At 37.5% G+C, this 9686-nt stretch overlaps 1 non-coding gene across 1 annotated transcript; it reads left to right on the top strand.

The window, feature by feature from the left end:
- The first annotated feature begins 5392 nt into the window (after window positions 1–5392).
- On the top strand, window positions 5393–5500 carry LOC127745117 (small nucleolar RNA R71). The gene has a single exon (XR_008006313.1). It is a non-coding gene; the product is annotated as a small nucleolar RNA R71 (small nucleolar RNA).
- Window positions 5501–9686: the final 4186 nt, after the last annotated feature.

Genomic DNA, 9686 nt, shown 5'->3' with positions numbered 1-9686 from the left:
TACATCCCGTCCTCTCAGTGAAAATGGTCCAAATGCTCTGTCATAGCACGGCTAATCATCTGTCGGTTCTCGATCATATTGGAATAGGATTTACTATCCTTTTGCGTCTGTCACTATGCCCAGCACTTGCGAGTTTAAAACTCGTCACAGCCATCCCTTCCCGGATCCTACTCGGATAACCATAGACAAGGTTTAGACTTTTCGGATCTCAAGAATGGTTGTCCATGGGTTCTAACTTATACCACGAAGACTCTGATCTCACGGTCAGGAGGCTTAGAGATACACATTCAAGCCTTGTTTGCATGTAGAACGTAAGGGTTGTCAGGCACGCGTTCATAGGTGAGAATGGTGATAAACGTCACATAATCATCACATTCATCATGTTCTTGGGTGCGAATGAGTATCTTAGAATAGGAATAAGCTTGATTGAATAGAAAATAGTAGTAATTGCATTAATACTCGAGGTACAGCAGAGCTCCACACCTTAATCTATGGTGTGTAGAAACTCTACCGTTGAAAATACATAAGAACAAGGTCTAGGCATGGCCAAGAGGCCAGCCTCCCAAAGAGGGTTCAATCATGAAAACATGATCAAAAGATGGTCAAAAGATGTCTAATACAATAGTAAAAGGTCCTATTTATATCAGACTAGTTACTAGGGTTACAGAAATGAGTAAATGATGCAACTTATTTCTGCCGTTTGACTCCAGAATTGGGCAGAGAACTGGCGTTCAATGCCAGTTTGTGTCATCTAAACTCAGGCAAAGTATAGACTATTATATATTGCTGGAAAGTCCTGGATGTCTAATTTCCAACGCAATTGAGAGCGCACCATTTGGAGTTCTGTAGCTCCAGAAAATCCATTTCGAGTGTAGGAGGTTAGAATCTAACAGCATCAGCAGTCCTTTGTCAGCCTCTGAATCAGATTTTTGCTCAGGTCCCTCAATTTCAGCCAGAAATTACCTGAAATCACAGAAAAACACACAAAATCATAGTAAAGTCCAGAAACGTGATTTTTAATTAAAAACTAATAAAAATATAATAAAAAATAACTAAAACATACTAAAAATATACTAAAAACAATGTCAAAAAGTGTATAAATTATCCGCTCATCACAACACCAAACTTAAATTGTTGCTTGTCCCCAAGCAACGGAAAATCAAATAGGATAAAAAGAAGAGAATATACTATAAATTCCAAACTATCAATGAAACTTAGCTCCAATCAGATGAGCGGGACTAGTAGCTTTTTGCTTCTTGAATAGTTTTGGCATCTCACTTTATCCTTTGAAGTTCAGAATGATTGGCATCTATAGGAACTTAGAATCTAGATAGTGTTATTGATTCTTCTAGTTCAGTATGTTGATTCTTGAACACAGCTACTTTATGAGTCTTGGCCGTGGCCCAAAGCACTCTATTTTCCAGTATTACCACCGGATACATACATGCCACAGACACATAACTGAGTGAACCTTTTCAGATTGTGACTCAACTTTGCTAGAGTCCCTAATTAGAGGTGTCCAGGGTTCTTAAGCACACTCTTTTTGCTTTGGATCACGACTTTAACCGCTCAGTCTCAAGCTTTTCACTTGACACCTTCATGCCACAAGCACATGGTTAGGGACAGCTTGGTTTAGCCGCTTAGGCCAGGATTTTATTCCTTTAGGCCCTCCTATCCACTGATGCTCAAAGCCTTGGATCCTTTTTATTACCCTTGCCTTTTGGTTTTAAGGGCTATTGTCTTTTTTGCTTGCTTTTTTTCCTTCTCTTTTTTTTCGCAATTTTTTTCTTTTTTTTTTGCAAGCTTTTGTATTCACTGCTTTTTCTTGCTTCAAGAAACAATTTTATGATTTTTCAGATTATCAAATAACATTTCTCCTTTTTCATCATTCTTCAAGAGCCAACATATTTAACATTCATAAACAACATGCACTGTTCAAGCATTCATTCAGAAAATAAAAAGTATTGTCACCATATCAATATAATTAAACTAATTTCAAGGATGAATTTGAATTCATGTACTTCTTATTCTTTTGTAATTAAAACATTTTTCATTTAAGAAAGGTGATGGATTCATAGGACACTCATAGCTTTAAGACATAGTTACTAGACACTAATGATCATATAGTAAAGACACAAACATAACTAAAATATAAAGCATAGAAAACAAAAAACATGAAAATAAGAACAAAGAGATTAAGGAACGGGTCCACCTTAGTGAGGGTGGCGTCTTCCTCTTCTTGAAGAACCAATGGTGCTCTTGAGCTCCTCTATGTCTCTTCCTTGTCTTTGTTGCTCCTCCCTCATAGCTCTTTGATCTTCTCTAATCTCATTGAGAATGATGGAGTGCTCTTGGTGTTCCACCCTTAATTGGTTCATGTTATGACTCAATCCTTCTAGAGAAGTGTTGAGTTGTTCCCAATAGTTACTTGGAGGAAAATGCATCCCTTGAGGCATCTCAGGGATTTCTTGATGATGAGCTTCCTCATGCGTCTCTTAAATTCCATGAATAGGCTCTCTTGTTTGCTCCATCCTCTTCTTAGTGATGGGCTTTTGAGATGAATCTCTCCATCTCTCATGACTCAGAGGTGGAAGCAATTGCCTTCCCTTTCTCTTTCTTGAGGTTTCTCTGGCCTTAGGTACCATTGATGGTTATGGAAAAACAAAAAAGCTATGCTTTTACCACACCAAACTTAAAATGATTGCTCGTCCCCGAGCAAAAGAAGAAGAAAAATAGTAGAAAAAGAAGAAAATGGAGGAGAGGGAGAGAGGTGTGGATTCGGCCAAGGGGAAGAAGAAAGGGTTGTGTTATGTGAAAATGAAGAAGGAATGAGGGGTTTATATAGTGGAGGGAGAGGGGTTAGTGTTCAGCCATTTAGGGTGGGTTTGGGCGGAAAAGAGATTTTGAATTTTGAAGGTAGGTGGGGTTTATGGGAAAGTGTGGATGGATGTGAGTGGTGAAGAGGTGATGGGGAAGAGAGATTGAGGTGATTGGTGAATGGGTATTTGGGGAAGAGGGTTATTGGATTGTGTGAGAAAGAAGAGAGAAGGTGAGTTGAGGTAGGTGGTGATCCTGTGGGGTCCACAAATCCTGAGGTGATCTTGTGGGGTCCACAGATCTTGAGGTGTCAAAGATTTCACATCCCTGCACCTTTTAGGCGTGTAAAACGCCCTATGTATGCAATCCTGGCGTTTAACACCAGACTGCTACCATTTCTGGCGTTAAACGCCACTTTCATGCCCATTTCTGGCGTTAAACGCAACTTCCATGCTTGTTTCTGGCGTTTAACGCCAGCTTTCCTCAGGGTGCAATCCTGGCGTTTAAACGCCAGACTGCTGCTTGTTTTTGGCATTTAACGCCAGCTTCATGCTCTGTTCTGGCGTTAAACGCCAATTCGCTGCCCATTCTTGGCGTTAAACGCCCAAAATGGTGCCAATCTGGGCGTTTAACGCCCATTCTGCTAGCCTTACTGGCGTTTAAACGTCAGTAAGCTCTTCCTCCAGGGTGAGCTATTTTTCATTTTGTTTTTCATTCTGTTTTTGATTTTTCAGTAATTTTTTGTGACTTCATATGATCATCAACCTACAGAAAACATAAAATAGCAATGGAAAATAAATCAATATAGTTAAATAACATTGGGTTGCCTCCCAACAAGCGCTTCTTTAGTGTCAATAGCTTGACAGTGAGCTCTCATGGAGTCTCACAGATGTTCAGAGCATTGTTGGGACCTCCCAACACCAAACTTAGAGTTTGGATGTGGGGGTTCAACACCAAACTTAGAGTTTGGTTGTGGCCTCCCAACACCAAACTTAGAGGTTAATTGTGGGGGCTTTTGTTGACTCTGCAGTGAGAGAAGCTTTTCATGCTTCCTCTCCATGGTTACAGAAGGAGATCCTTAAGTCTTAAACACAAGGTTGTCCTTATTCAGTTGAAGGACCAACTCTCCTCTGTCCACATCAATCACAGCTTTTGCTGTGGCTAGAAAGGGTCTTCCAAGGATGATGGATTCATCCTCATCCTTCCCAGTGTCTAGGATTATGAAATCAGCAGGGATGTAAAGGCCTTCAACCTTTACTAACACATCCTCTACTAGTCCATAAGCCTGTTTCATGGATTTGTCTGCCATCTCTAATGAGAATTTGGCAGCCTGTACCTCAAAGATCCCAAGCTTCTCCATTATAGAGAGTGGCATTAAATTTATGCCTGACCCCAGGTCACACAGAGCCTTCTCAAAAGTCATGGTGCCTATGTTACAGGGAATTAGGAATTTACCAAGATCCTGTTTCTTTTGAGGTAAAGTTTGCTAAACCAAGGCATTTAGTTCCTTGATGAGCAATGGAGGTTCATCCTCCCAAGTCTCATTACCAAATAATTTGGCATTCAGCTTCATGATTGCTCCTAGATACTAAGCAACTTGCTCTTCAACAATGTCTTCATCTTCTTTAGAAGATGAATAGTCATCAGAGCTCATAAATGGTAGAAGGAGGTTCAATGGAATCTCTATGGTCTCTAGATGAGCCTCAGATTCCTCTGGTTCCTCAGAGGAAAACTCCTTATTGGTCATTGAACATCCCAGGAGGTCTTCCTCACTAGGATTCACGTCCTCCTCATCCTCTATGGATTCGGTCACACCAATTAAGGTTATGGCCTTGCACTCTCCTTTTGGATTTTCTTTTGTATTGCTTGGGAGAGTACTAGGAGGAGTTTCAATGACTCTTTTACTCAGCTGGCCCACTTGTGCCTCCAAATTTCTAATGGAGGACCTTGTTTCATTCATGAAACTTAAAGTGGCCTTAGATAGATCAGAGACTATATTTGCTAAGCTAGATGGATTCTGCTCAGAATTCTCTATCTGTTGCTGAGTGGATGATGGAAAAGGCTTGCTATTGCTAACCCTGTTTCTTCCACCATTATTAAAGCCTTGTTGAGGCCTTTGTTGATCCTTCCATAAGAAATTTGGATGATTTCTCCATGAGGGATTATAGGTGTTTCCATAGGGTTCACCCATGTAATTCACCTCTGCTATTGCAGGATTCTCAGGGTCATAAGCCTCTTCTTCAGAAGATGCCTCTTGAGTACTGTTGGTTGTAGCTTGCAATCCATTCATACTCTAAGAAATCATATTGACTTGCTGAGTTAATATTTTATTCTGAGCCAATATGGCATTCAGAGCATCAATTTCAAGGACTCCCTTCCTCTGAGGCGTCCCATTATTCACAAGATTCCTTTCAGAAGTGTACATAAACTGGTTATTTGCAACCATGTCTATGGGTTCCTAAGCTTCTGCAGGCGTTTTCTTTAGGTGAATGGATCCACCTGCAGAAGTGTCCAATGACATCTTAGCTAATTCAGACAGACCATCATAGAATATATCCAGGATGGTCCATTCTGAAAGCATGTCAGAAGGACACTTTTTGGTCAGTTGCTTGTACCTCTCCCAAGCTTCATAGAGGGATTCACCTTCTTTCTGTCTGAAGGTTTGAACATCCACTCTAAGCTTGCTAACCTTTTGAGGAGGAAAGAACTTGGCTAAGAAAGCCGTGACCAGCTTATCCCAAGAGTTCAGGCTATCCTTATGTTGAGAGTCCAACCATATTCTAGCTCTGTCTCTTACAGCAAACGGGAAAAGCATGAGCCTGTAGACCTCAGGATCAACCCCGTTGGTCTTAACAGTATCACAGATCTGCAAGAATTCAGTTAAGAACTGAAAAAGGATCTTCTGATGGAAGTCCATGAAACTTGCAGTTCTGTTGCATCAGAGAAACTAATTGAGGTTTAAGCTTAAAATTGTTTGCTCCAATAGTAGGGGTTGAGATGCTTCTTCCATGTAAATTGGAATTTTGTGCAGTAAAGTCACCAAGCATCTTCCTTGCATTGTTGTTATTTTCGGCTGCCATCTCCTTTTCTTTTTCAAAAATTTCTGTAAGGTTGTCTCTGGATTGTTGTATTTTAGCTTCTCTTAGTTTTCTCTTCAGAGTCCTTTCAGGTTCAGGATCTGCTTCAACAAGAATGTTCTTGTCCTTGCTCCTGCTCATATGAAAAAGGAGGGAACAGAAAATAATAATAGGGATCCTCTTTACCACAGTGGAGAGATTCCTTTGTGTGAGTATAAGAAAAGGAGAATAGAAGAAGGGGAAGAGAAAAACTCGAACACAAAGAGGAAGATGGGGTTCAAATTTTTGGGTGGAAGAGAAGTGTTAGTAGATGAATAACTAAATAGAAGGAGATGAGAAAGAGAAGAATTCAAAAATTAAATAAAATAAAAATAAAATTTAAAGTTAAAATTCAAAAATTAAAAATTGAAATTAAATTAGATTAAAAATTAAAAATAATTAGTTAATTAAAATAAATTTTGAAAAAGGGGTTAGTACTTTTCGAAAATTGGAGAGGAAAAAAAATTAGTTAGGTAGTTTTGAAAAAGATAAGAATCAAACAAAAAGATAAGATTAATTGAAAAAGATTTGAAAATCAATTTTGAAAAGATAAGAAGTTAGAAAAGATTTTGAAATTGATTTTGCAAAAGATGTGATTGAAGTTTATTTTGAAAAAGATTTGAAAAAGAAATTAAAAAGATTTGATTTTGAAAATTAAAGTTGATTACTTAACTAATAAGAATTAAAAAGATATGATTTTAAAATTTAAAGATTGAATCTTTCTTACTAGGCAAGTAACAACTTGAAATTTTTGAATCAATCACATTAATTGTTAGTGAAGATTTTGAAATTATGAAATAAAATAAAAAAGATTTTGAAAATTAATTTGAAATTTTCGAAAATATGAAAGAAAAATGAAAAAGATTTGATTTTTGAAAAAAAGATTTGAAAAAGATAGAAATTTTTAAATTAAAAATTTGATTTGACTCATAAGAAACAACTAGATTTTAAAATTTTTTGGAAAAGTCAACTCAAATTTTCGAAAATTTAAGAGATAAAAAGGAAAAGATATATTTTTATTTTTATTTTTTTTATTTTTGAATTTTTAATGATGAGAGAGAAAAACATCAAAAATGACACATAACATAAAAATTATGAATCAAAACACACAATGCATGCAAGAACACTATGAATGTCAAGATGAACACCAAGAACACTTTGAAGATCAAGATGAACATCAAGAGTTTATTTTTGAAAATTTTTAAGAAAAGAAACACATGCAAGACACCAAACTTAGAAATTTTTCATGTTTAGACACTATGAATGCAAAAATGCATATGAAAAACAACAAAAGACACAAAACAAGAAAATATGAAGATCAAACAAGAAGACTGGCCAAGAACAACTTGAAGATCATGAAGAATGCAATGCATGAAGTTTTCAAAAAATGCACAAATTTTTAAAACATGCAAGTGACACCAAACTTAAAACTTGACACTAGACTCAAACAAGAAACACAAAATATTTTTGGTTTTATGATTTTATAAAATTTTTTGTATTTTTCAAAAATTAATTGGGAAAAACGAAAAAGAAGAAAAATTTTTTTTATATTTTTCAAAAATAAGAAACAAAAAGCTTAAAAATAAAATAAAATTACCTAATCTGAGCAACAAGATGAACCGTCAGTTGTCCAAACTCGAATAATCCCCGGCAACGGCGCCAAAAACTTGGTGCACAAAATCGTGATCGTTCATTCCTTGGTAACGGCGCTGAAAACTCAATATGCGCGTTTATAATTTTAATTCTTTGTCACAACTTTGCACAACTAACCAGCAAGTGCACTGGGTCATCCAAGTAATAAACCTTACGTGAGTAAGGGTCGACCTCACGGAGATTGTCGGCTTGAAGCAAGATATGGTCACCTTGTAAATCTCAGTCAGGCAGATTCAAATGTTTTATGGTGAATTGATAATTAAAATAGAAATAAAATATAAAATAGGATAGAGATACTTATGTAATTCATTTGTGAGAATTTCAGATAAGCGTATGGAGATGCTTTGTCCCTTCCGTCTCTCTACTTTCCTACTGTCTTCATCCAATCATTCTTACTCTTTTCCATGGCAAGCTGTATGTTGGGCATCACCGTTGTCAATGGCTACATCCCGTCCTCTCAGTGAAAATGGTCCAAATGCTCTGTCATAGCACGGCTAATCATCTGTCGGTTCTCGATCATACTGGAATAGGATTTACTATCCTTTTGCGTCTGTCACTACGCCCAGCACTTACGAGTTTGAAACTCGTCACAGCCATCCCTTCCCGGATCCTACTCGGAATACCACAAACAAGGTTTAGACTTTCCGAATCTTAAGAATGGCCGTCCATGGGTTCTAACTTATACCACGAAGACTCTGATCTCACGGTCAGGAGGCTTAGAGATACACATTCAAGCCTTGTTTGCATGTAGAACGGAAGTGGTTCTCAGGCACGCGTTCATAGGTGAGAATGGTGATGAGCGTCCCATAATCATCACATTCATCATGTTCTTGGGTGTAAATGAGTATCTTAGAATAGGAATAAGCTTGATTGAATAGAAAATAGTAGTAATTCCATTAATACTCGAGGTACAGCAAAGCTCCACACCTTAATCTATGGTGTGTAGAAACTCTACCGTTGAAAATACAGAAGAACAAGGTCTAGGCATGGCCGAGAGGCCAGCCTTCCAAAGAGGGTTTAATCATAAAAACATGATCAAAAGATGGTCAAAAGACGTCTAATACAATAGTAAAAGGTCCTATTTATATCAGACTAGTTACTAGGGTTACAGAAATGAGTAAATGATGCAGAAATCCACTTCCGGGGCCCACTTGGTGTGTGCTTGGGCTGAGCATTGAAGCCTTCACGTGTAGAGGTCTTCCTTGGAGTTGAACGCCAGTTTGTAACGTGTTTCTGGCATTTAACTCTGCTTTGCAACCTGTTTCTGGCGTTTGACTCCAGAATGAGGCAGAGAGCTGGCGTTCAACGCCAGTTTGTATCATCTAAACTCAGGCAAAGTATGAACTATTATATATTGCTGGAAAGCCCTGGATGTCTACTTTCCAACGCAATTAAGAGAGCGCCATTTGGAGTTTGGTATCTCTAGAAAATCCATTTCGAGTGTAGGGAGGTCAGAATCCAATAGCATCAGCAGTCCTTTGTCAGCCTCTGAATCAGATTTTTGCTCAGATCCCTCAATTTCAGCCAAAAATTACCTGAAATCACAAAAAAACACACAAACTCGTAGTAAAGTCCAGAAATGTAATTTTTAATTAAAAACTAATAAAAATATAATAAAAACTAACTAAAACATACTAAAAACATACTAAAAACAATGCCAAAAAGCGTATAAATTATCCGCTCATCAGAGGTGCCCAGAGTTCTTAAGCACACTCTTTTTGCTTTTGATCACGACTTTAACCACTCAGTCTCAAGCTTTTCACTTGACACCTTCACGCCACAAGCACATGGTTAGGGACAGCTTGATTTAGCTGCTTAGACCAGTATTTTATTCCTTTGGGGTCTCCTCTCCATTAATGCTCAAAGCCTTGGATCCTTTTTTACCCCTTGCCTTTTAGTTTAAAGGGTTATTGGCTTTTTCTGCCTGCTCTTTTTCTTTTTCTTTTTCTTTTTTTCCTTTATTTTTTTATTTTTATTTTTTTCCGCAAGCTTTGTGTTTTTCACTGCTTTTTCTTGCTTCAAGAATCAATTTTATGATTTTTCAAATTATCAATAACATTTCCCTTTTTTCATCATTCTTTCAGGGGCCAACAATTTTAA

The sequence above is a fragment of the Arachis duranensis genome, chromosome 2 (genome assembly GCF_000817695.3).
Source record: "Arachis duranensis cultivar V14167 chromosome 2, aradu.V14167.gnm2.J7QH, whole genome shotgun sequence".
Taxonomy (NCBI): domain Eukaryota; kingdom Viridiplantae; phylum Streptophyta; class Magnoliopsida; order Fabales; family Fabaceae; genus Arachis; species Arachis duranensis.
The sequence above is the reverse complement of the archived record's forward strand: the minus strand, read 5'-3'. Positions and strand labels throughout refer to the sequence as shown.